At 47.8% G+C, this 23482-nt stretch overlaps 1 protein-coding gene and 1 non-coding gene across 2 annotated transcripts in view; one reads left to right on the top strand and one right to left on the bottom strand.

Moving 5' to 3' along the window:
- Positions 1-14249: 14249 nt before the first annotated feature.
- LOC114813990 lies at positions 14250-14387 on the bottom strand. The gene has a single exon (XR_003761734.1). It is a non-coding gene; the product is annotated as a small nucleolar RNA SNORA7 (small nucleolar RNA).
- Positions 14388-19991: 5604 nt separating this feature from the next.
- GSDME (gasdermin E) overlaps positions 19992-23482 on the top strand; it is a 35711-nt gene continuing 32220 nt past the window's right edge. Inside the window, exon 1 of the mRNA XM_029070343.2 lies at positions 19992-20185. The gene's annotated coding sequence lies outside the window, so the exon portion shown is untranslated. The remainder of the gene's footprint in view (positions 20186-23482) is intronic.

Consider the following 23482-nt stretch of genomic DNA (forward strand, 5'->3'; position numbering starts at 1 on the left):
GGAAAGATTTTCTTGCCTTGTTAGGGTAGTTCTGCTTATCATATAGGTCAGCTGGGGTCAAGAAGGGGGTTTCTTCCTCTTCTTCCCAGCCTTGCTGCTTCTCCTATTTGTAATTTATTTTAACGTTCGTCTCCCCCACTAGATCATAAACTCCTTGAGGTCAAGGGAGCTTGTATTGTATTCTCCCAAGCGCTTAGTTCAGTGTTCTACACGCAGTAAGCATTTGATGAATACCATTGATTGATTGAAGACACAAAGCAGCGTGGTTTAGTGGATACGAGTATGGGCCTGAGAATCAGCAGGTCATGGGTTTTAATCCCAGCTCTGCAATTTGTCTGCTATGTGGCCTTGGGCAAGTCACTTCACTTCTCTGTGCCTCAGATACGTCATTTGTAAAATTGGGATTGAGACTGTGAGCCGCTTGTGGGACAGGGAATGTGTCGAGACTGATTTGCTTGTATCCACCCCAGCGCTTAGTACAGTGCCTGGCTTATGGTAAGCGCTCAAAAATGCCAGTTATTATTATTAGAGGTGAAAATGCATGGTTTTGGCCAGAGTGTCCCAGTCAGGGATAAAGCAGGCGACAAGTGGAACACAGTGTCGGCAGGAGACGTGAGGAAAAGGAAGCAGCGGGAACCGAGGATAAGTCCGACGCTGGGCCTGTTCTGGGCTAGTCCAGGGTTGCAGGACTAAGATCCTGAGAGACCCAGTCCGAATTATCTCCGACCCAGCAGCTCTCCCAGACCCTGAATCAGTTCAGGTCTGTCTACGTGGGTAGCAGAGATGCAGTATGGTCTAGTGGAAAGAGCATGGTGACTGGGAGTCAGGAAATCCAAGTTTTAGTCCCAGCTCTGCCACTGGACAGCTGAGTGTCCTTGGGCAAGTTGCTTAACCTCTCTGGGCCTCAGCTTCCCCATTTGTAAAATGGGGATCATGATCAATTCTTCTCCCTACTTCATAGCGACACCGTGAGGGAAAAAAAGTGAAGTGATTGATGTGAAAGAGCTTTGAAAAAATAAGCTATGTGAATAACAAAAGTTGGTGGTATTAGTATTATGATTCTTATTAAAGTACAGTGATGTGTAATAATTTCAAACACAGAATATCAAAAGCTATTTCAGCAAGCAAATGAATTTCCTGGGGCAATTCCTAGCAGGGCCCAGATCGAGTAAAAAGCCGGATATGGTGAAGATGGGGAAATGTTATGCAAAAAAAAAACCTGAAAGAAATCTTTAAAAGGGCATCATTCAAGGGGTTTTTCCCCCCCCTTCAGGGTTTCCTCAGGTCCAGGGAACTATTTACATAGTATTTGGGCCCGGCCTTCACCAATAATTCTTAGGCTTAAGACGGCTGGTCTCATGCTAATGTTAGAGATTTCAATCTGAAGGGGAAAAAAATTGTTACACTGACTATTGAATCTTGCTATAATCCAACTGCTAGCACAAGTTGTATTATGCCTTCCAGCTGTTCTAAAATATTCTAAGTCTGAGAGCAATAAAATAAATTGTTCTTATCCCCCTCAGGGTACTATTTCCCCTTGTATTAACAGAATTTATTTAAAGCATCTTTAATTTTTATATTAACACCTGCAGGTTTGGTTTTTTTTCTGCTGGATGTTAGCTATTTTCTGCCACTCTGATTTCCATTCGTGAGACCTCTTCTTTTTCTCTCCACCACAGAGTGCACTGCATACAGATCTATGAATAACAACAAAGAGTAATGCAAGTCATTTAATAGGCGACTTGTGGGGGAATGAGAAACTTCTTTCGCATTGTTTCGGTGATTTTAATTTCACATTCTTTCCGGCCCTTTTGGAGAATATCATGTTTTCCGATACGGTTTGGTCTTCCGTGTGATCCTTTTGTATTTTGGAAGTTACAAATTACTGTTGATAAAAACAACCGCAAGATCTTATGAATGTGCAATTGATAACTTTGCTTTTCACATGTAGCTAATTTAGATGTGAATAAATGACACAGGAAAAGGTCCTTCTGTGTCCTGTTTTATGACATTTGTGCTCCACGGATTTTGTGATTGGGGGGATATGTCTGGTAAGTGAGAGTTTAACGGGAGGATCTTCCCGCAGCTTGAGAGATTCCACTGGAGCAACCAGAGTTGGCAATCAGTCTGCTCGCAGCCTGTGGTACCTGGTTACAGGAAGACAAGCCCTAGCCCTGCCAGGTCAAGTTACAGGTTTTGTTTTAGATTTAACAATGTAGTGATTTTCCTTGGTTTTAGCATGGATAGCAAGCAGTATCTCTCAAATTGCAACTCTTCTTCCCAGATTTGAAAGTAGATGCTTAGAGGCAGTAACTATAAAGGATCACTGCTATTACCCAGAAGGTGAAATGACTCAAACTTAGGAGGAAGTTGTAACTGTCCCCTAGAGGTTGCTGCCAATTTTTTTTTTATGGAAATTAAGGTTTTACTATGTGCCAGGCACTGTACCAAGCACCGGGGTAGATACAAGGTACTCAGATTGGACACAGTCCGTGTACCATGTGGGGCTCACATTCTTAATCCCCATTTTACAGATGAGGGAACTGAGGCATAGAGAAATTAAGTGACTTGCCCAAGATCACACAGTAGGCAAGTGGCAGAGCCGGGATTAGAACCCAGTTACTCTGATTCCCAGACCGGTGTTGTATCCACTAGGTCATGCCGCTTCTTAGTTGTTGTTCTTGCCCAGTGGTGTTCAATGGGATGGGTGGATTGGTTTTAGACTCCTCAGGACTGGGCATAGCATTCTGCAAATTCAGTTTACTCGTTCGTTAAACTTAGAATCGCCTCAATCACATATCCAAATACCTCTTGGGTGTATTTTCTTTTTTTAAAAAAAAAACAACCCGCAAGTTAGCCCAAAATCCCACAGTAACTGATTTTCATCATTCCAAATCAGTTGTTTTCAAGTAGCACAACACTCCTTTTGAAGATTGGTCTAAACTGTTGACTCTGCCAGGAAGATCTTAGTCCTTATTAGTAACAACCACCCAATCAGAGCTTCCCCAGTGATGTAATGGTATTGCGGTGGGAAGAGCGATATGGTAGTCCGATGAGTGTTTTTAATAATAGGTTTAACCAAAAGGGCTGGGAACACACAAGGGAAAATAATACTTGTTTTAGTGTATTTAAAAGAGAATTGTTCTGAGTAGACCAGAATGCACGTATCAGCCTTTAAAATTTTCTACTCTTTTCTACCCCTGAACCAGCATGAGAAGCAGCATGGCCTCGCAGAAGGAGCGCGGGCCTGGGAGTCAGAGGAATTAGTACAGTGTAAGTGTACTACATAGTGCAGTGTAGTACCTAGTAAGCGCTTAAGAAATACCATTAACAACCTGGGTCCTAATCCTGGCTCCACTACTTACTTGCTTTGCAGCCTTGGGGCAGTCACTTAACTTTTCTGTGTCTCCGTTCTCCTGTTCTCCCTCCCACTTTGACTGTGAGCCCCATGCAGGACAACAACCTAATTATCTTGTATCTACCCAAGCTCTTAGAACAGTGTTTGACACATACTAAGTGCTTAAATACCAAAAAAAAAAGACCACTGCCCTGACTCCATTTAGAATTGCATCATTTGTTTCCAAAGATGTGGATTAGAGTCCTGTCAAGCAGCCTCAAGTGCCTTAACACCATCTGCTGTTAGGGTGTTATTTCACATTTGCTAAAGAAAATTTCTCGGTTTTGCTATTGGATGGAGTCTGGGGGAGCCAGAGATGAGTTACTGGCCTCGTATAAGACCAGCCAGAGGCCAACTGATTGCAATAAGAAATGAGCTGCGAAGAGCTATCAGAACTCTTGAGCGTTGTGAACTTGAAATTCCACTTGAATTCTTAGGGATCTTTGGCCTCATTTCATCAGCAGAAAATGCCCCCTTTACTGAGCTGTAATTATATTCCCAAATCTAATGACACGGTATTTAACTTGAAAAGTTAATGGAAAAACATGAAAGGGCAAAACCAGTTCATTATTGTGAAAAACTGATTAAAACTTTATGAAACCCAATTTGGAAAGTTCAAGAGCAACTCCCAAGTGTTAAGAATATAGCAGAAAAGAAAAAAATATCTGAGTTCTCCCCAGAAAGTAGTACGTATTAGCAGCTGGGGCAGTGAAGAAGTGTAAGCTCAGTGTGCATAGGGACCGTGTCTGCAAACTCTGTTGTACTCTCCCAAGTGACTAGTACGGTGCCCTGCACACGGTAAGCACTCGATACCATTGATTGATTGATGGATGGATGATCTAGGGGGAGCACCGTGGTGTAGTGGATTGAGCCTGGACCTGGGAGTAAGACGGACATGGGTCCCTATCCCAGCTCTGCTACGTGTCTGCTGTGGGATCTTGGACGAGTCTTTTCATTTCTCTGTGCCTCGGTTCCCTCATCTGTAAAATGGGGATTGGGACAGTGCTCCCATGTGGGACAGGGACTGCGGCCAACCTGATTTGCTTGTATCCACCCCAGTGACAAGTACAATACCTGGCCCATAGTAAGGCCATAAGAAATACCATAATTATTGTAATTATTATTATGGAGGGGATTCAGTTTTGCTCAGTGGGCAGACTAGTCCTGTAGCTCTTCCCTGGGTAGACTAGCCTGAAACCAAGGTCCAGTTTCATTCCCGAGTAGGCCGGTTGCTGGCTCCAATGCTGAACGGTTCTGTCCGTGTTCTAGTGGATAAAACACGGGCCTGGGACTCAGAAGGACCTGGGGTCTGATCCCGGCTCTGCCCCTTGTCCGCTGTGTGAACTTGGACAATCACTTCACATCTCTGTGCCTGTTAGCTCATTTGTACCACTTGTCTGCTGTGTGAACTTGGACAATCACTTCACATCTCCGTGCCTCGGTTACCTCATTTGTACAGTGTAGATGAACACTGTGAGCCCCGTGTGGGGCGGAGAATGCGTCCAAACCAATTTGCTTATATCTACCCCAGTGCTTAGGACAGTGCCCGACACACCGTAAGTGCTTAACAAATACCACAGTTTTTAATATTAGTACCTAGCGGAGAGAGCATCGGCCTGGGAGTCAGGAGTCAGTCCCTCTCTCTTGGACCACAGACTGCGTGTGGGTCATGGATTGTGTCTCATCTGAGTTGGAGCGGGTGCCGGGAGGCCCGGTGGAAGCTCACATAACGAGGTCTTGGGATTCAGTCTGTCTACTGAGAGTAAATCGGTACTCATCACTGCTGCATGGGAAGCTGAAGCGAGGCCACCCTTAAACCCAGTGAGTCCGTGAGTCCATATCAATATTTTTCAGACACAGAGGAGCCCAACTTTAAATCATCCAGAATACCTGAAGGCTGCTAGGAGACCACGGTGAGAAACTGGCCAGCCTGGTGGGTGGGACTTGGGGTTCACGGGTTGGTATTTTTTTTTCATGGCATTCAAGTGCTTACTATGTGCCAGGCATTGTATTAAATACTGGGGTAGATACAAGTTATTCATATTAATAATATTCGTATTTGTTAAGCGCTTACTATGTGCAGAGCACTGTTCTAAGCGCTGGGGGAGATACAGGGTAAGCGGGTCGTCCCACGTGAGGGTCACAGTTAATCCCCATTGTACAGATGAGGTAACTGAGGCAACAGAGAAGTTAAGTAACGTGCCCATAGTCACACAGCTGACAAGTGGCAGAGCCGGGAGTTGAACCCATGACCTCTGACTAGACATAATAATGTTGGTATTTGTTAAGCGCTTACTATGTGCAGAGCACTGTTCTAAGCACTGGGGTAGATACAGGGTAATCAGGTTGTCCCACGTGAGGCTCACAGTTAATCCCCATTTTACAGATGAGGCAACTGAGGCACAGAGAAGTTAAGTGACTTGCCCATAGTCACACAGCTGACTAGTGGCCGAGCCGAGTCGAACCCATGACCTCTGACTCCAAAGCCCAGGCTCCTTCCACTGAGCCACGCTGCTTCCCATAGTCCATGTCCATAGTCCATGTCCCACGTGGGGCTTACAGTCTTTTCCCCCATTTTAGAGATGAGGTAACCGAGGCACAGAAAAGTAAAGTGACTTGCCCAAGGTCACATAGCAGTTACGTGGCAGAGCTGGGATTAGATGACAAGTCCTTCTGACTCCCAGGTCTGCACTCTATCCACTAGACCGGGCGGCTTCTATTTGAGGACAAAGACTTTTGGGAAATTAAGAGAGCATGAGAGGCAGAATTAGAATGATGCTGAATACTGCAGACAAATACCACAGGACTGCTGGGGAGGGTCTTTACCAATGAGGTGCAGAGAGACCATCAATAGCCTTACTACAGTGCTCTGCACGCAGTAAGTGCTCAATAAATGCCATTGAAAATTGTCCATTGGTCTGTACGGCCTCATCCACACCCGAGTGAAGTCTTACCATCAGAAGTTGCTTCTTCAATTAAGCATTTATTGAGCACTTACTAGAGCACCGAACTAACAATACAACAGAGTTGGTAGACACATTCCGTGCCCACAATGAGCTTCTTGATCTTGGACAGTGGTGAAGTAAGGTAAACTAGGATATAGTCAAAATATGTGATGGGATCATACATCTACTGACTAGAACTTTAGTCCAGTCTTTTTTTTTTATGATATTTATTAAGCAGTTACTACGTGACAGACACGGTTCTAAGCGCTGGGGCAGATACAACGTGATCGGATTCATCACATCCCACATCCCATGTACGGCTCACAATCTTCATTCCTATTTTACAGGCTCAGAAAAGCGAAGCGACTTGCCCAAGGTCACACAGCAGACAAATGGCGGAGCTGGGATTAGAAACCAGGTCCTCTGACCCCTGGGCCTGTGCTCTTTCCACTTGGCCATGCTTCTTTTCTACTAATTATTACAATATCCGGAATCAGAGATTAAATTTACATGGAAGCACTCGTTAAATGACAAGCGGTGTTGCCTAAAGAAAAGAACGTGGACCTGGGAATCAGAAAACCTGGGTTCTATTCCATCTCTGCCACTCGGTTGCAGTGTGACCTTGGGCAAGCCACCTATGTCTATTTTCTCATCTGTAAAATGGAGATTCAATACGGTTCTCTTTCCCTCTTAAACTATGAACCCCTTGTGGGACAGGGACTCTGTCACTTCCTGATTGTCTTGAATCTACCCCAGAATTTACAGTGTTTAGCACATAATAAACACTTAACAAATAGCACAGGGGCTTCATCCTAGAAACAGAGTATCACTTTTTAATTGTGATCCCAAAATCTCTGCGTGCCACTCTACTTTGTGGCCTAGCGGCTAGAACGCGGGCCTGGGAGTCAGAAGGACCTAGGTTCTAATCCCGGCTTCTCTACTTATCTGCTGTTTGACCTTGGGCAACTCAGCTTCTCTGTACCTCCGTTCCCTCATCCCTCTTAATGAGAATTAAGACTTTTAAGCCCGATGTGGGACAGGGACGGTGTCCAGTCTGATGAATTTATATCTACCCCAGCGCTTCAAACAGTGTCCGGCGTATAGTAAGTGCAAAATACCACAGTTATTATTTTTATCACTCAGATCAGTGGAAGGAAGAAGTGATGCCAATTGACAGAGGCTCCTGCAGTCGTGCCTGCTCCCTGAAAACCTAATTCACCAGACCCACAGACTCTAACCAAAATTGATCGACTCCCCCTAGGAGAATGAGGACTGATGGTGGGCAGGTAAATTGAACCTAAGTGCAATTAAAAATGCATTACCCAACTGAGGTTCGCATCTTTAGGCTACAGATATGTAGATTATGCTCTGCAATGAAACTAGGAAGATGAATACTAATGGCATTTTATTTGTTGCTCTCTGAATTTAACTTTTTTTCTAAGTGGGCTTCGGGTAGTGATTTAAGTCATAATTCTCTTAGGGTGATGAATCCCTCATACAGAGTTGTCATTGGCTGGATTTAAATGGCAAAATAAGGCCAAATATGCCTGGATTTTCAGGCGCCTAGAGGGAAGGAAAAGAGAAAGGAAAAATGATGATTTAATTCCCATTGAGAGACGCTTCATCGGGGCTGGGCTAGACTGTTGGTTTCCTCCCAGTTTGTGATCCAGCCGCAGAAAGCCAGAGGGACAGAGTGATTTGTTTCCACTGACGGGGAGGTTAACCCCTACTCGGCTTTGCGGGTTGATACTTGCCTGGCTGGAGCCACAGATCCTCAGAGCCTCCTGGGATCTGGGGGGGGGGGGGGTAGTCGGCAGGGGGTGGGCGAGCAGGATCGCGGGGTTCGGTTGGGGACCGAGTCAGGCCTGGGCCAGGAATGTGACTCCCTCCCTGCTGGCCACCCTATAACCCCTCCCAGATGAATAAAAATAAATAAATGGTGGTATTTGTTAAGTGCTTACTATGTGCAAAGCACTGTTCTAAGCGCTGGGGGATACAAGGTGATCAGGTTGTCCCACGAGGGGCTCACAGTTTTCATCCCCATTTTACAGATGAGGTAACTGAGGCCCAGAGAAGTGAAGTGACTTGCCCAGAGTCACACAGCTGGCAAGTGGCGGAGCCGGGATTAGAACCCACGACCTCTGACTCTCAAGCCCTGGCTCTTTCCACTGAGCCACACTTTCTCATATATTTGTTAAGCGCTTACTATGTGCCAAGCACTGCTCTAAACACTGGGGTGATCGGGTTGTCCCCCGTGGGGCTCACAGTCTTCATCCCCATTTTACAGATGTGGGAACTGAGGCACAGAGAAGTTAAGTGACTTGCCCAAGGTCACGCCGCAGACAAGTGGCGGAGCCGGGATTAGACCCTGCTTCCCCTGACTGCCAAGCCCGGGCTCTTCCCATTCGGCCACCCTGCTTCATAGGCCCGGGAGTCAAAGGACTTGGGTTCTAATCCCCACGCTTTCCTCTCATTTTTAGATTATGAGTCCCTTGAGGGTCAGGGACCCAGGTCTAACATTTACCCAAATATTTTCCTTTCTCCCAGCACTCAATACAACGCCTTGCACAAAGTAAGCACTTAATAAATACCACTTTACTAACTTAGGAGGTGGAAAGAAGAACACTATTGCTCCCACCCAACAAATTTTGGATCCCTTTCCTCTAAGTAATGTACCCTGATGATTTATTGATAAACAAGAAATGGACTCACTGAAGAGCCTAATGTCTGTCAGCAACAGCCAGATGGCCTTAATAAAACATGAATAGAGCTAAAGCAAATGGTTCACAGTATTGCACACAAGTGGGTCTCGAGGCCACCCAAGCAATACAGTCCAGGTTTTCCCCTTCATGTCCAATTATCACAAAGGACATAAAGTAGGGAAAACTCCCTTCCCAACACTGCTACTTGTAGGTATTCTGGGGGCCAAGTAATTTTTTCCTCATCCGGGTTCAGTGATGCTCGATAAATATCCCGTCTGCAGATTTTACGGTAATTTATGTCCCCTAGAAAGGTCGGGGTTTGTTTGCAGGATTTTGTGCTGGCTGTTTCAGAAGGAACGTCCTCTCTAAATATGGGCTTTCTTGGATGGGATGGGATGTTTCTCTTTAACCCCTTCCAATCAAGCAATGATATTTATTGAGCACTTATTATGTGCAGAGCACTATACTAAGCGCTTGGGAAAATACGATACAATGGAGTTGGTAAACACACTCCCTGCCCGCAACGAGGTTACCGTCTAGGGGAGCTTACAGTATATCGAAGAGGGGATAACATACATAAAACGGAATGATAGGAAACCTGACAATGCCTGTTGGATACATGGATAATGGATGAAGGAAGTATTTTACAGCTATTTTTTTATCCCTTCATTATTAATATTCTGAATGCAAGAACCAAGAGAAATACGGTCCATGAACGTCCTTCCCACTTTAACCTGGACATGTTCCCAGTTCTGCCACTTGTCAGCTGTGTGACTGTGGGCAAGTCACTTCACTTCTCTGTGCCTCAGTTCCCTCATCTGTAAAATGGGGATTAAGACTGTGAGCCTCACGTGGGACAACCTGATTACCCTGTATCTACCCCAGCTCTGCACATAGTGCTCTGCACATAGAAAGCGCTTAACAAATACCAACATTATTATTATTATTAAGTTGTCCCGTGAACTTGTCCTGGCCGGAAAGCTTGAGCGACACCAACTGATAGGAAGTTATAGAAGGTGGATGGAGAGAACTTCCCTCCCTGTCTTAATCTGCACCCTTTATGTTTGTATCTTAAAGGGGAAGGGAGAAGGTTGGAAGGGGGAGACTGCTGATTGGGAAGGAATAATCCTTTGTTGTTACCGAAGCAGATCGGCAGCTTTAGAAAAATGCTCCCATTCTGGAAATCAGAAAGCTTTTCCCTGCCCACTAGAGAGATAGTGACCTAGTGAAAAGAGCCCGGTCCCTGAAGTCAAAAAACCCAGGTTCTAATCTCAGCTCTTCCCCTATCTGCTGTGTGTGACTCTGGGCAAGTGGGAGCTCAATAAACGCTACGACTCCTCTTCTGTACCTGTTTCCCCATCTGTAAAATGGGGATAATAAATCCACTCCTCTCCCTCTTATAATGGGATGCCCATGTGGGACAGGGGGTGTGTCTGATCAGGTTGTCCTGTACGTTCTCCAGCATTTAGGGGAACAGTGCTTGGCACAGGGTATGACCCTAGGAAATATCTCCTAATTATTATTATTTAGCTTGCTTCCTAGGCTAGTCAGATTGTAACCCTGACTCTAGCCAGATGAAGATGTGGAAGTGACATGTCCCGGTGGATAAAACACGGGCCTGGCTCTGCCACTTGTCTGCTATGTAACCTGGTAATTGTGGGATTTGTTAAGCACTTACTTTGTGCCCGGCACTGTACTAAGTGCTGGGGTGGATATAAGCAAATCAGATTGGACACAATCCCTGTCCCATATGGGGCTCATGGTCTTAATCCCCATTTTACAGATGAGGTACCTGAGGCATAGAGAAGTTAAGTGAATTGCCCAAGGTCACACAGCAGATGATTGTGGACAGAGAATGCATTTATTAGGTCGTTGTGTTGTACTCTCCCAAGTGCTTAGAACAGTGTAGTTAGTAATAGTAAGTGCTCAATAAATATGATTGATTTATAAATGGCATAGCTGGGATTAGAACCCAGGTCTTTCTGACTCCCAGGCCCGTGCTCTATCCACTGGGCCAAGCTGCTCATGCTACTTCTTTGTGCCTCAGTTCCCTCATCTGTAAAATGGGGATTGAGATTGTGAGCCCCATGTGGGACAGGGACTGTGTCCAACCCAATTTGCTTGTATCCACCCAAGTGCGTAGTACAGTGCCTGGCACATAGTAAGTGCTTAATAAATACCACGATATTATTATTATATTAATATCAATAATATTGACTCATCATGAGATTGCACTGTTCCCCAAAGCTGGTCCAGTTCCCAGGACTGTAGGCAGACCCAGAGAACATCTCTCTTCCAAGATCTTGGCAATAAGCCTTTCCTAATGAGAATTACAGTTTCAGTTCAGCCCAGAAATGTATTCTGTAGGTGATAACTTTCCCTCCCCACAACAAATGCCTTTGGAGGGTTAATCTGTTCACTGTTCTGGTACTGTAACTATCCCAGTACTTAATTTAGTGTTTGGCACATAGTAAGCACTTTACAATTACCACAGTTGTGTTAATTATTATTATCATCCCTGTCCAGGTGGCATCAGTGGAGTCTAAAAATGCCAACTTCTTGTTTGCAGGGATGCTGCTCACTACCCAGTGCTTGCTGGGAAATAGCCAGAGAGAACAGGAAGGGTGGAAGAAAAGGGAGGAGAAGGTAATTAATACCCTAATAATGATAATGAGGGGGAAGGAAAGAGCTCTCTTGCCTGAAGCTGGTTTTCAGCTTTGACATCTGATGAAATATTTCTTATGTTTCATGGACCAGTGGAAAGAGTACAGGCTTGGAAATAAGAGGACCTGGATTCTGATCCCAGCCCCACTACTTGTCTGCTGCGTGCTCTTGGTCAAGTCCCTTAACTTCTCAGTGCCTTTGTTTCCTCGGCTATAAAATGGGACATTGACACCTCTTCTCCCTCCTACTTAGACTGAAAGCCCCAGCACTTAGTACAATACCTGGCCCCTAGGAAACAATGAACAAATACCATAATTTGGATAACATTGGATAAAAAAGACTCAAGGAAATTCTTACCATTTACTATTTTTGAAAACTTAATTCTCTGTGCTCCTTATAATACCCTTCATTCCCTTTAACTGTTTCCGTTGAGAATTGTGATTATGATCTTTCTGATTTATTTTCATTTTTGTAACTTGACAGGTGGGGTAATGAACCGGCCAAGATTATATGCCATCCTGGAAGGTATTTTAGCTATCCATGGGGAGGGTGTTACTTCAAAAGGCAGGGTTTATTTGGCTCCTTGGCAGTTTTATACAGCCGCGCTTGCAGTGCTCCTGAGAATTGTTTTCCCAGTTAACCAATAGTACTCTTGGAGAACCAGACCTTCCGCCTAATTTATTTCACTTTTACATTGTCTCTTTCGCACCAATATGACCAACATGACTGTTTCGCTCTGCGGGTTTTTACCATTAAGATCTTTTCATGCGTAGCAGTGATCTTTCCAGTAAATACAACGGATTGATTGATTGATCTCTCAGGGGGCTAATTTTTACAACCCTCTTAGTTTCAATGAAGGTATTTTATTGAGCAGTTACCGTGTGCAGAGCACTGTATCAAGTGCTTAAGAGAGCACACCACCACAGAATTGATAGACTTATCATCCCTGCCATCAAGGAGCTTAGAGGGGTTGTGTTCCAAGACTATATCCTGAAACTGTGAGCTCGCTGTGGGCAGAGAATATGTCTGTACTCTCCCAAGAGCTTTGTACAGTGATTTGCACACAGTAAGTGCTCAATAAATATGAATGAATGAATGTTCTATCCCTGACAGCATCATGAGTGAAGTTGCTACTCTCTACCACTAACCTACAACCAGAAAAGCAAGTTTTGTCAATCGAGCGATCGTATTTATTGAGCATCTACTGAGTGCAGGCAGAAGGGAGCAGTGGTAAACCACTGCCGTATTTTGACAAAGAAAATTCTGTGGATCCACTACCAGAACGATTACAGATGGAGGTGGGGCGTTCTGGGAGAGATGTGTCCTTGGCATCGCTATGGGTCGGAGACGACTCGACGGCATCAGACAAGACCAGACTGTGTGCAGAGCACTGTACTAGGCTCTTGGGAAAGTGCAATATAAAAGTTGGCAGACATGTTCCCGGCCAACAACGAGCTTAGAGTCGAGATGGAGAGACTGACATTATTATAAATAGATAAATTAGGGATGTGTATATAAGTGCTGTGGGGCTGAGAGAGGGTGAATAAAGGGTGCAAATTGTTTCCTCTGCTATTGCCTTCCTTGGCTCCATTCTTAACGACAGGAAGCCAAATATATTAGGTGAGCCAGGGCAAAGGATCTTTTTCTCTTACAAAGGCCAGGTGTATTAAAAAAATTTTTTAAAAAAAACCCTCTCCCCTCAAGAAGAAAATGTGAATGTCTATAAACCCATGACCAGCTTTGAAAAGAGTATCACTGTCTTTCATGTGCTGTGGACCGACACTGAAAATGCTCAGTAAGTACCGTATTAAATATTAATTAGGGCTTTTACATTTGTTATGGCCCTTTCCACTGTCTCTCTCCCCAGGCAAAGTCTGAGAGATGGGACATTATTGCATTTTTTATTAAAATTTCACTGGTTGAATTTAACCAGTTATTTTAAACCAATTATTTTTTTAAAAAATCAGACTCTTGCTTTGGAGCATAGTCAGTGTAAATTAGGTTTCTATTTTATTCTTTTGGCCAAATCAGCATAAGGTAAACAAATATCTTTCCCCCACAAAACCCCAACATTTAAGAATCCCTGTTGGCAGCCCGGATGACCAGAGAAGGTCGAAAGTTAACACCTGCCCCTCCCAAACCCACTCAAAGAAAAAAAAAATTCACTTTCAGACCTGTGCCGTTGCCCACCTTTAAGCATGTAGATTCTTCCCAAGTACTTAGTACAGTGCTTAGTACAGTGGTCTGCACATAGTTCTTGTCTTATGCTGTCGAGTCGTTTCCAACCCACAGCGACTCCACGGCCACATCTCTCCCAGAACGCCCCACTTCCATCTGCAATTGTTCCGGTAGTGTAGAAGCGCTTTGAACGGTGCTCGGCAGATAGTAAGCGCTTGACAAATACCATCAGCATTATTATTATCCATAGAGTTTTCTGGGTTAAAAAAAGTGGCTGACCATTGCCTTCTTCCAAGCAGTCTACTCGAGTCTCCGCCCTCAACCGTCTCCCATGCCACCGCTGCCAAGCACGGGTGAGTTTCGACTTGTAGGAGATTACCTTCCACTCGCTAGCCACTGCCCAAGCTAGGAATGGAATGGATATGCCTCTGCTTGACTCTCCCTCCCATAACCGAGACTGGTAGAGGACTGGAAACTCTCCAGGTGCCATCCTGCGAAGGGCTGCACATAGCGCTCAACGGATACCACCGATCTGTTGATTCCTTTGCTCCAGAGCTGCTTCCTAGAGCCCAGCATCAACTGAATTTAGCTGGGCTCAGTTTGTGCTTGGAAAGCTCATGGGACTGGCAAGGGACTGGCACAAGAATTCTGGCACCCTGCCCCAGCCCCAGGATCTCCAGGATCCTGACCCCCAGGCTTGCAGCTCTGACCGGGGGGCAGCAGGAGGGGAGAATGTTTGCAATGGGTTTGTGCTGCTACCCAGTGACTGAACTGAGTCCTTTCTGGGCTAGCGTAATAATAATAACGGTATTTAAGCACTTGCTACGTGTAAAGCACTGTTCTAAGCACTGGTGTAGATAAGAGTAATCGGATTGTCCCCCATGGGGCTCACAGTCTTAACCCCTGTTTTTACAGATGAGGTAACTGAGGCACAGAGGAGTGAGGTGGCTTGCCCAAGGTCACACAGCAGACAAGTGGCGGAGGCGGAATTAAAACCCATGTCCTCTGACTCCCGGGCCCATGCTCTTTCCACTAAGCCACGCCACTGGCCCTCACACACATCCACTGATTTTTATTGAACAGGGCCCTTGTCCAGTAGGGTAGAGGGTAGAGGCTCAAACTTATTTTGTAGAAGGAGGCAGTGGTCAACCACTTCCATATTTTTACGAAGAAAGCTCTATGGATACCCTACCGGAAAGATTGCAGATGGAGGCGGTGCGCTCCCGGAGAGATGTGTCCACGGAGTCGCTGTGGGTCGGAGACGACTCGACAGCATAAGATGACAAGACAACCGAGGCACAGAGAAGTGAAGCAACTTGCCCAAGGTCACGCAACAGACGAGTGGCAGAGCTGGGATTAGAACCCAGGTCCTTCTGGCTTCCAGGCCTGTGTTCTATCCACTAAGCCACCCTGACACCCCAAGTGATGATGGTGATGTTGGTATTTGTTAAGCGCTTACTACGTGCAGAGCACTGTTCTAAGTGCTGGGGTAGGTACAGGGTAATCAGGTTGTCCCACGTGAGGCTCACGGTTAATCCCCATTTGACAGATGAGGTAACTGAGGCCCAGAGAAGTGAAGTGACTCGCCCACAGTCACACAGCTGACAAGTGGCAGAGACGGAATTTGACCCCGTGACCTGTGACTCCCAAGCCTGGGCTCTATCCACTAAGACACGCTACTTCTCAAGTGAGCTGGAGTGGTCAAAAATGTACCCACTGGAAGACTCAGGATAGAGTGTGGGAGAGCTATTTCTGGCTGGAAATGCTGAAACTCTGGTGGGAGCGACACGTATGCGGTGAGTTGCTGGGGAGATGAGGGGGTGGGATGGGAACCCATCCTCAAGGATTGGCTGGGTACCCTGATCCACATGAACTCTGTGTCCGCGACACTAAACCCACCCCCCGAGCAAAGCTCTTGCAATCATGATCCTGGATCAGTGTCTCCTGATGGAATTCCGCATTTGTTATCCCGAAGCTGAACCTCCTGAGGGAAGCCAGGTAAAATTTTGGAATCTATTCCTATGAAGTCAGGGGCACTGGGAGTGGAAATGGTGCTGAAAATGTCTGAAAGAGTTAACACCCCCCCCCCCAGAAAGTGTCTAACTTATCATCACAGAATTAATCAATAGTATTTGTTGAGTGCTTACTGTGTAGAGAATGCCGTACTAAGCGCCTTTTTATGGTATTTAAGTGGGAAGCAATATGGTGTCACTAGTGGATAGAGCACGGGCCTGGGAGTCAGAAGGTCATGGGTTCTAATCCTGACTCTGCCATTTGTCTGCTTGGGCATGCCACTTCTCTGTGCCTCACTTACCGCATCTGTAAAATGGGGATTTAAGATTGCGAACCCCTTGTGGAACAACCTGATTAGCTTGTATCTAGCCCGGCACTTAGAACAGTGCTCGGCACATAGGAAATACTTAGCAAATACCACAGTTATTATTATTATAAAGTGCTTATTCTGTGTCAAACAACATTATAAACACTGGGGTAGATACAAGTGAATTAGGTTGGACACAGTCCCTAACCTAAATAGAGCTCACAGTCTAATAATAATAGTAATTATGGTATTTAAGTGCTTATTATGTGCCTGGCACTTTACTAAGCGCTGGGGTAGATACAAGCAAATCGGGTTGGACACAGTCTCTTAAACCATGTGGGGCTCACGGTCTCAATCCCTGTTTTACAGATGAGGTAGCTGAGGCCCAGAGAAGTGAACAGTGTTTGACATCATAATAGTAGTAATGGTATTTGTTAAGTGCTTACTATGGATCAAGCACTGTTCTAAGCATTGGGGTAGATACAGGGTAATCAGGCTGTCATTCAATCATATGTACTGAGCGCTTCCTGTGTGCAGAGCACTGTACTAAGCGCTTGGAATGTCCAATTCGGCAACAGATAGAAACAATCCCTGCCCAACAATGGGCTCACAGTGTAAAAGGGGGAGATAGACAGCAAAACAAAATGAGTAGTCAAGCATCATTACCCTCAAGACAAATAGAATCATATATATATATGTGGAGCTCACACTTTTAATCCCCATTTTACAGATGAGGTAACTGAGGCACAGAGAAGTGAAGTTTGCCCAAGGTCACACAGCAGACAAGTGACGGGGTAGGGATTAGAACCCATGTCCTCTGACTCCCAAGCCCTTGCTCTTGCCACTAAGCCATGCTGCTTCTCCACATAATAAGCGCTTAACAAATACTATAATAAAAAAAAAAGTGAAGTGACTTGGCAAAGCTCATCCAGCAGACAAGAGGCAGAGTAGGGATTAGAACCCAGGTCCTTGTGACTCGCAGGCCCCGGGCTCTAATAATAATGTTGGTATTTAAGTGCTTACTATGTGCCAAGCACGGATCTAAACGCTGGGGTAATAATAATAATAATGTTGGTATTTGTTAAGCACTTACTATGTGCAGAGCACTGTTCTAAGCGCTGGGGTAGACACAGGGGAATCAGGTTGTCCCACATGGGGCTCTCAGTCTTCATCCCCATTTTACAGAGGAGGTAACTGAGGCCCAGAGAAGTTAAGTGACTTGCCCACAGTCACACAGCTGACAAGTGGCAGAGCCGGGATTTGAACTCATGACCTCTGACTCCAAAGCCCGTGCTCTTTCCACTGAGCCACGCTGCTTCTCTAGATTCAAGGTACATTCAAGGTCAACAGGTTGTTCCACATAGGGCTCCCAGTCTTCATCCCCATTTTACAGAAGAAGTAACTGAGGCCCAGAGAAGTGACGTGGCTTGCCCAAGGTCACACAGCTGACAAGCAGCGGAACTGGGGTGGGAACCCGTGACCTCTGACTCCCAAAACCGGGCTCTTGCCACGCTGCTGCCCTAACCACTAAGCCACACTGCCTGTCCAGGCAGGCCAAGAGCAGCTCACGGTTTAGGTGAAATTTTTTTTCCCACCCCAAAATGCCAAACGGTGAGTGTACTTGAAAGGAGAATGGAATTAAAAAAGCAGTGAGGATTCGAACCCAAGGTGGTGACACAAGCAAGGAAAAGTCACACAGAGACAGTGCTGGATAGATGAGAAAAGGGAGGAATGTGACCGAGTGCCCGTTCACCTCCGGAGAGGTAGAGTGACACAGCGGGTCCCCTCTCCAGTTTGGCCGTGTCTTTATTTACAACATATAGGAGAACTAGCCAGTCACCAAAAAACTCGGGACAAGTGTGTTTTCTTCAGTGACAAAAGAGGTGCTTCAGGCAGGCCTTATCTGTTTTGGGTCAGAAGCAATGTCTGGTCCCAGAATTTGTGGATAACAATAATAATAATAATAATAACAATACTGGTATTTGTTAAATGCTTACTATGTGCCAAGCACTGTTCTAAGCGCTGGGGTAGATACAAGGTCATCAGGTTGTCCCACGTAGGGCTCACAGTCTTCATCCCCATTTTACAGATGAGGTGACTGAGACACAGAGAAGTTAAGTGACTTGCCCAAAATCACACAGCTGACAAGTGGCGGAGTCAGGATTAGAACCCGGGACCTCTGACTCCTAAGCCCGGGCTCTTTCCCCCAAGCCATGCTGCTTCTCAAAAATGGTGGTATTTGTTAAGCGCTTACTATGTGCAAAGCACAGTTCTAAGCGCTGGGGGCGGGGGAATACAAAGTGATCAGGTTGTCTCATGTGGGACTCACAGTTTCAATCCCCATTTTCCAGATGAGGTCACTGAGGTCCAGAGAAGTTAAGTGATTTGCCCAGAGTCACACAGCTGACAAGTGGGGGTGGGATTAGAACCCATGAACTCTGACTCCCAAGCCCGGGCTCTTACATTCATTCACTCATTCATTCAGTAGTATTTATTGAGCACTTACTATGTGCAGAGCACTGGACTGCGTGCGTGGAATGTAACCCCCTCTTCCCGATTAGACTGTGAGCCCGTCACTGGGGAGGGATGGTCTCTCTCTGTTGCCCAATTGTCCCTTCCAAGCTCTCAGTCCGGTGCTCGGCACACAGTAACGCTCAATTCATTCATTCAGTAGTATTTATTGAGTGCTTACTGTGTGCAGAGCACTGGCCTAAGCGCTTGGGACCTACAATGGGGCACAGATAGACACCATCCCTGCCCAATGACGGGCTCACAGACTAATGGGGGATATTAGTTGAGCACTTATGTGCCAAGCACTGTTCTAAGCGCTGGAGTAGACACAAGGTCATCAGGTTGCCCCACGTGGGGCTCACGGGCTTCATCCCCATCTTACAGATGAGGTCACTGAGGCCCAGAAAAGTGAAGTGACTTGCCCAGTCACAAAGCTGACAAGCGGTGGAGTGCGAATTAGAACCCATGACCTCTGACTCCCAAACCCGGGCTCTTCATTCATTCATTCAGTAGTATTTATTGAGCAATTACTATGTGCAGAGCACTGGACTGCGCACTTGGAATGTAACCCCCGTCCCCGATTAGACTGTGAGCCCGTCACTGGGGAGGGATGGTCTCTATATGTTGCCCAATTGTCCCTTCCAAGTGCTCAGTCCAGTGCTCGGCACAGAGTAAACGCTCACTTCATTCAGTTGTATTTATTGAGCGCTTACTCTGTGCCGAGCACTGGCTTAAGCGCTTGGGATGTACATTTGGGCAACAGATAGAGACCATCCCCGCCCAATGATGGGCTCACAGACCAATGGGGGATAATATTAGTTAAGCACTCATGTGCCAAGCACTGTTCTGAGCGCTGGGGTAGACACGAGGTCATCAGGTTGCCCCACGTGGGGCTCCCGGGCTTCATCCCCATCGTACAGATGAGGTCACCGAGGCCCAGAGAAGTGAATAAATACGATTGAACGAATGGACAATTGGGCAACAGAGAGAGACCATCCGTGCCCGCTGCCGGGCTCTCTTGCCCCCGAGCCAGGCCGCTGGAAATGTGGCCTCCAGCCCCCCTCAAATGGGGGTTCCCATTTGCAAGCCTCCCGATGCTGCTCCGGAACAGGGAGGCACGCAGGGTTTTGGGGGGGGGGGGAGTGTGAGGAAGTGGGTGTCCCGGGTGGGGCTCCCCAGGCCCCGCCTCTTCCCCTTCTATCTGCCTCCCCCCGCTTCTCCTCAGCCCGGGGGGGCCCGGCCAGGCCCGCCATGGCCGCCCCCCCGGCCCCACGGTGCCAGCCGGGAGGCCGCAGCCCTGCCGCTCCGGGGACCAGAGGGCCCCACCCTCTTGGCAGCTGGCGGCCCTGATAAAGCGCGGCCCCCTGGTTCGGTCCTGCCCCTGGCCGCCTGCCCCCTGGCCTCCTGCCCCCTGGCCTCCTGCCCCCCGTCCTCCTGCCCCGGCCCTGGCCGCCGCCGAGGCCCAGCGGTGAGTGAGGGGAGGGACGGAGGGTCCTGGCGCGGGAAACGGGCCGCGGGGCATCTTCGCGGGGCTGCCATTGTCTCCTCGGCCCGGGCCTACCGCTCCTTATCCCGCCTCGGCCCGCCTCCTTCCTCCCCAGGACGCCCTCCCGATCTCTGCCCCTCACTTCCTGCATCCCCCTTAGCCTGCCTCCATCTCAGCCCCCCTCATTTGCTGTCCCCACTGCCTGCATCCCCCTCAGCCTGTCTCTGCTCCCAACTGCCTCTGCCCCGCCCAGCCTGCTGCCCCACTGTCTGTGCCCCCCTCAGCCCTCCGATTTCTGCCCCCCTCTGCCCGCTGCCCCCACTATCTGTGCCCCCCCGAGCCCACCTCTGCCCCCACAGCCTCTGCCCCCCTCAGCCCACCGCGGCCTCCCGATCTTGGCCCCCCACTTCCTGCATCCCCCTTAGCCTGCCTCTGCCCCCCTCAGCCTCTGCCCCCCTCTGCCCTCCCCAGTCCCCCGATCTCAGCCCCCTCAGCTGCCTGCGTCCCCCTCAGCCTGCCTCTGCCCCCACTGCCTCTGTCCTCCTCAGCCCGCCTCGGCCTCCCCCTCGATCTCTGCCCCCTCGGCCTGCTTCTGCCCCCGCAGCCTGTTTCCCCCCCAGCCCGCCTCTGCCCCCCGATCTCTGCCCCCTCAACCTGCTTTTGCCCCCTCCCGGCTCTCCCCTCTTCACCCCCGCCCGGCCCCAGCTCTGTGTCTGTCCCCTACAGCATGGCTGGTCGCCCTGCTGCCCCCGGCCCGGCCCTGGATGTGTCCACCTCAGCCCAGCTGGCCCCCCTCTGGCCCTGCTCTGTGTGCCCCCGCCCCCCCCAGCCTGGCTCCGGCCCCCTCCCTCCCCCACCACAAGCCAGGCCCCGTGTGGCCCCCCAGTTTGGTTTTTTGTGCCCCCCACCTCAGCCAGGTTCTGTGCCCTCCCCATCTTGTCTCTGGGTCCCCCTCCCCCTGTCTCCCGATTCTGTGTCCCACCACCCCCCAGCTCGGTTCTGCCTTCCCCACCACAACCTGATCCTGCACCCCCAACCCCAGCTCAATTCTGTGTGCCCGCCACCCCCAAGCCAGGCTCTGTTTCTTTTCACCCCCACCCCAGCTGGCCTTATTTCTCGTAGTACTCTGCGCCTTTAATTTGTTGACTTTCTGGACCTTGAAAATGTTTTTCCATAGTTTATCTTGTTGGTAGCTTTTTCTTCCTAATGGAAAAGTCTGGAGACAGCTCCGCTCTTCTTGGCTTGTGTAGCATTGTCCATTTTATTGGTTGTTTCTCGCAGGGAGTACTGAGGCAAGTCAGCACCACTCTGCCCATTTTACAAAGAAGACTCAAGTTGTGCCTGGGAGCGCCAGTGGGGTCAGAAGAATCAGTCAAATAGTATCTGTTCAGTGCTTACTACGGGCAGAACACTGTACTAAGCGCTAGGGAGAGTACAATACAGTAGAATTAGCAAATACATTCCCTGCCCGTAACAAGCTTACAATCTAGAAATAAACCCCTAGACCCTCTGCTCTATCACACTTCCATTTGGGAGCTGCTTGACTTTTACTTGAGGTAATCAGTCGTATTTATTGAGGGCTTACAGTGTGCAGAGCGCTGTACTAAGCACTTGGGAGAGTACATGATATCAGAGTTGGTAGACACATTCCCTGCCCCACAGCGAGTTTACAGTATAGAGATAGGCCCCCTTCCCATACTTTTGAAGCCCTAAGGTACAGATGGAGATGAATGGGGTTTTTTGTATTTTTTTTAATAGTATGTGTTAGGCACTGTACTAAGCACTGGGGTGAATACAAGCTAATCAGGTTGGACACAGTCCCTGTCCCACATGAGACTCACAGTCTTAATCCCCATTTTACAGATGAGTTAACTGAGGCACAGAGAAGTTAAGTAACTTGCCCAAGGTCACCCAGCAGACATGGTAGAGCTGGGATTACAACCCAGGTCCTTTGACTCTCAGGCCTGCCTCTTTCCACTAGGTCCTGCTGCTTCTCTAATAATTTTCATGTCCAATCAAGTTTATTCTGCTGTTCCTCCCTCCCCTCCTCACTCTCAGTTCTTCTGCTGCTCTCCATTACTTTCCTCAGTCTAGTCTGTTTTTGTAATTGTTAATCATTTTATTTATATTCTACACCAGTGTTCCCTTTTATTCAGGAAAGAGAAGAGCAATTGGGCAATACCGCAAATTTGTCTTCCCAATTACAGTACTATAAAATGGTTTCAGTCTCTGTACCCTCTCTGTTTCCCACCCTCTCATGATAGATTAAAAGTATTTATGCAGAGATGGAACTGTAGTTATTCCAAAAAAACCCGTAATTTTTTCCATCCTGAAGATAAAGAATAAGATGCTGATGTGACACGGAGCAGTGAAAGGCACCATAGTGCAGAGATGTGCTTAGTTTTCCCAGATCCTGTGACAGGGCAGTATTCCTTAACTCTCTCCTCGGGGTGCCAACTTTTCATTTTGAGTGCCTTAAGGGGGGAAGTCGGGGATGAGGCTCTGGAAGGAGAGGGGAAAGGAGGGGGCGAGCGGCTTGGTGGCAGGCGCTTCTCCTGCTGCGGAAACAACCCGGCTCCGCTGTCACAGACTCTGTCTCGAAAGCGATGTGGCTCTGAAGGTGGACTGCTGCCCCAGAGGCTCTTGACATCTGACCCCGTCCTGTCCCTAGTGGAACTCCAGGCAGCCCTGGCAGATCTGAGAGGATAAGGCCCACAAGCAGGGAAGGGGCATTCCGAATCTCTCGCGCCGAGGACGCGGTGAGGACCAGAAAAGTAGCTAGGACTGTAGCGTCGTCCTTCTCCTTCCATCTTCTGCAGCTGCCATCTTGGGGACCCTCTCTCGGTTGAAGAGCTTATCCTTTTGGCTCACCGCAGCTGCCCGCTTTCCTGAAGACATGTGGCTGCCCCTTGGTCGCCCTCTTTTCCCCATCGGCTTGTTGGCTTTCCTAGTCGAAGCTTCCCACGGATACTGTAGCCACTGACAGCCCTTCCTAAAACCTGGTGAGGAGATGCACGTGACAGTGCACGTGGGACGTGAGGGGAGCTGAAAACTGGACTAACAGCCACCCTACGTCCAGGGCCTTAGCCTTGAGAAGAGAACAAAACGGCAGCAGCCCACGTGCACAGCACTGGTCATTTCATCATCAGGAAAGGAAGGGATGGGGTAAGAAGAAAAGGAGAATATTCCCCCATCTGTCTTGAGCACTGTCAGCAAGAGCAGGAGAAGCTGTACTTTTCCACCCACACCCCATCAATTTATATATAACATACCATAGAA

Source organism: Ornithorhynchus anatinus, chromosome 8 (genome assembly GCF_004115215.2).
Source record: "Ornithorhynchus anatinus isolate Pmale09 chromosome 8, mOrnAna1.pri.v4, whole genome shotgun sequence".
Classification (NCBI taxonomy): domain Eukaryota; kingdom Metazoa; phylum Chordata; class Mammalia; order Monotremata; family Ornithorhynchidae; genus Ornithorhynchus; species Ornithorhynchus anatinus.